We start from the raw sequence: 4,321 nt of genomic DNA, 5'->3' as shown, positions 1-4,321 counted from the left end.
AGCAGGAAACTCTCCACACACTCACCGGACCTGGGCTAGGACTGGGTCTGGGGGCTCCTGTAACTCGGCAGAAAATCCTACTGGGCGGGCGGGGTGGGGGAGGCACTGCCTGAGCTGGGTAGTATTGAGGGAAATGCTGGAAAACTTCTTACCTCTCTAGGACCAGCATGGTGCTCTATTCAGTTTTCTGTCATTGGAATGAAATATCCAATACCGACAACTTAATAGAGGAAGTTTGTTTTGCCTCATGGTTTTAGGGGGTTCAGTTTATAGGTTAGCCCATAACTTCAGGGTAGAAACAGCAAGGTAGAAGGACAGGGTAGCAGAAATCTGCTCAACACACGGTGCAAAGAAAGATGGGGGAACGGAAAGGAAAGAGAAAGAGTGGGGACAGGAACATGGCCCCCAGGTCACACCCCCACTGGCCCAGTTTCCAGACCACACCCCCTTCCCAACAGCACATTCAGCTGTTGTCTCAGTTACTCTTCAATCAATGCTGGGACAAAATACCCTAACACTGAAATTAAGGAAGGAAAGTTTATTTAGCTCATAGTTAGTGGAGGTTTCAGTCCATACTTGGTTGGCTCCAAGGCAGAGTGGCACATGGAAGAGGGCAGCAGCTCATGGTGGAAGATAGGAAAGCGCAAAAAGGGAGGATCAGTGGCTGAGGTGGCTAGCAAGTCTCTCTCCCTTCCTCATATTGTATCCAGGCTCTCCACCCCAGGGCAGGTGTAGCCCTCACACCCATAATCCCAGCACTGGATCATGAATTAATCGCAAACTCTAGAAGCCTGCTTCATGCAGTCACTGGGGTAGGAAGCTTTGGGGAGACACCTAGACACAAACCATACCAGTTATGAACACATCAGTGAAATAATTCACTGATAAATACAGAGCCTCATAATCTAGTCACCTTCTGAAAGTTCTGCCTCTGAACACAAGGCTTTCTCGGGGACATTTTAGTTCTAAACCCTAACAGATGGCTTAGAAAAATCCAGACTTATTTTTTGCATGAGAGACAAGGGCACTGCCAAATAAATACACTTCTCACAATGTTGTCAATTTTGTAACCAGTAGCTCAGTGCAACACTGAAATGTAGTATAACCAGATAGCCCCATACCAAGGACCCCACATAACCTTTGCAAGTGGCCAGCAATCAATTTTCGTCTTTGTTCAGTAGTTCCAGTGTATATTCTGAGAAGGCAAGATACAAACAAACAGAAAAGAGGTGCAAAATAGTTTCTACTGTTTTGGATACCATGAAAAGGAGGCAGATGGGTTTTAATCATGGATCTTAAAAAGGATTAGGCATGTTGGATGATCAGAATAGAAAATAAATGGTCCAATTTTAGTTATGGCCATAAATGCCTTTCATTTCTTCAAAAGAACAGTTGATCAATTTTGTAACTCATTAATTAATGTCTAGGTGGCCACAGTGTCTGTGTTTAGGTTGCAAAACATGTATAATCATACCAAGAATTTGCAATTATGTCTTATAAATAACACTTTTCAACACCTACTCCTCTCATAGATGTTTTGTTTTTTGTATTTTTTACAGATTTGCTTGCTGACATTATATACTCTGCCAAAGTCTTGCGGGGAAGAGAAATTTATTAAAATACTAACCTCACAATTCTGTTCCTGCTGAGACATTGATTTTTGAACACTTTTTCTTAGGTTCACCTGAGTATGAAATCTGTATAACTCTTTTCATCTCATATAATGAGATGAAGGAATGGAGCCACTTTGGAAATTCCTGTGGAAGTGTTTTTGGAAAATGCTGCTCTTGACTCCAGAGCAGTGGTTTGCATTTGAAATGTTTGGTCCCTCAGGGCATATTTGTCCATGTGTATGGACATATCTTGGATTTAGTAACTGGATCCAGCTGGTTTCTTGTGGTAGAAGTCTATAACGCCGCTGATATTCTGTATGCACCAGGCAGCCCTCGATAACAAATAATTATTGAGGTCAACATAGCTCTAGTACCGTGACTGAAAAATCCTAAATAAAAGAAATACATCACAAATCTAAGTCCCTTTCTGTGTGGGAGAACTTGAGGTGTGAAGATATTTATGACCTCTTAGATTTTTCTTGCTCATGCTATTTATAATTAGATTTAATGTGGTAATTAGTTTGTAATTACACTTGCAATGAGTGCAATGGTTGCTGTCAAGGTGCGGCTCCAGAGTTCCTTAGTGGGACATCATTTAATATAATCAAGGTCTCATTCATGCTTCCATATTCAAACTTGCAAAGTGTCCCAGATAATGTTCCCACTGAGTTAAGCGTAAATCCCAGTATATGGCAGTGCTCGAAACCCATTCATAAAAGGGTAGATGGATCAATGATATAGCAAACAAAAGAAGAATGGATAACGTGAAGCGCCAAAATCCCCTACTGAGGTTCTTTTGTTAATTCAGATTCAAAAATATCACGTTGTAAAATAAATGAGCCTTGATTTTAATTGTGATGGCCCTGAAGAATGGGTTGTAATACCGACAATGCACAGTTGGGGGAGCTCAGTCACTAATTCAAAGACTGCAAAGAGTTGCTCTTAAAGATTTAACTAGAGAGGTCTTCAAAACTTCTTGAGGAAAAAGGAAATTATGTCTTTTTGATTTGTTTATATAAATTATACATTGAATATGTATAACGATGCCACTTTGGCTTTATAGTTCTAGAAAAAGTAAAGTTCAGAATGAGAAATTTTCTTAATTGAACAGCCTACGCATGTGCAGTATCTGTCCCGTGGCTGTTCCACTGGGAAATTTGCACTATTCAACCATTTAATAGGAATGCAAAAATGTGACACTTTTCATTACTTTCTTTCCTTCAATCAGCAGGTATACAAAACTTAGATTTCAGAGTGGAGGGGAAATAAACTGTGGGGTTGTCAGAGAAAAGAATGCACTTGACCATTTTTTCTAAACTGGTCACTCAAGTTATCCTGTGCAAGATGGTGTAGACAAGTAAGTGTGATGCATGCTCCTCCCTTTCCTACCTGACCTGAGTAACCACAGCCCTTGCCTAGTTTCTGCCCATGACAGGAGACTGGTCAGTGCTGCCCACCAGAGTGCTCCCTATCCTATGTTGACCGGTACTACGATTAGGCCATCCATTCCCCCAAAACTGAAGTGCACAGGTGAGCTAATTCAGCTTTTATAAATACTGATTCTGCAGAACCAGTCATTTTTCTAAAGAAGCTTTGACAGAGCAGAAAGAACACGAGGTGCTGAATCCCAGGCTTGTATTATAGGCCCTCTCCTCCACTGAATATTCAGTAGGTACTTAATTTTATGAATTTCAGATGTTGTATTTTCAAATAACATAATGTCTAAACATTTATGAAGAAGATATAATGCACACAAAATTGCTTGGTGTATTTTTAAATTGTCAATATGTATTTATTTATTTACTTCTTAATTTAAAAAATTTTTTTTCCATAATTTTATTGAGAGACAAATAGCAATGAGACAGTTCCAAATCAAATTGGTAGGACAGTTTCAATAATTAACACATTGCATACATTCTTCCTAGTAGTTATTTGCTGTACAAGATGCAGACATGATATTCTATTTACAAACACTAATAGAACAAATCTCTCTATTCATTAAGAGAATGTAACTATATATCTATTCTAACCATTTTGAATACACAGATACAAAATGGACATTCATCTGTATACCCTTTTTTGTTTAGTTCCGTCATTTGAATATTATAGGTGTGTTAACTCAGCAAAATATTCTCAAATAGCCCAGTAGTCCATAATAGTATTGGGTCTTCTGCTTGACTGACAGTGTCAGAAATTGCTGACCTGAGTCCCCTACAGCTCAACATAACACCATGGCTTTACTTCTTATATTTTATTTTTATACTTTTCTGCTGGATGGTTAAGACCAAGATAAAGCAGGACCTATGTAACAAGAGTTGTAGCTTTTGGATCTGATAAGGTCAGTCAAATATCCTCAGGATTTATCCTGAGATCCTGTACCTCAGCTTGTACATCCTTTGTCAGTGTCAGCCATGTGGATGAGTCACAGCCATTGCTTGACCAGTTTGCTCTGTGTGAAAGCCTGAGAGAATGTTTTCTCTCCATGTGACTCTCCTTAGGCTCACTCTACACTATCGATCACTTTCCTCTTTGGCCCCATAATCTCCTTGATCAGAAAATTTGGAACACTACTGAGTTACATGATGTTACAGTACAAGTTCTCATATATCCTGAGTCTTAATTGACCTTGGAAGGTTAGGGCCAAAATTTTGGCTTTCTTTGTGGCCCTCCTTTTTCTCTAATTTTGGTCTGCAAACTTAGGTTGTTAA

This window comes from Octodon degus, unplaced genomic scaffold (genome assembly GCF_000260255.1).
Source record: "Octodon degus isolate 3935 unplaced genomic scaffold, OctDeg1.0 scaffold00018, whole genome shotgun sequence".
Taxonomy (NCBI): Eukaryota; Metazoa; Chordata; class Mammalia; order Rodentia; family Octodontidae; genus Octodon; species Octodon degus.
Note: the sequence above shows the minus strand (reverse complement) of the source record.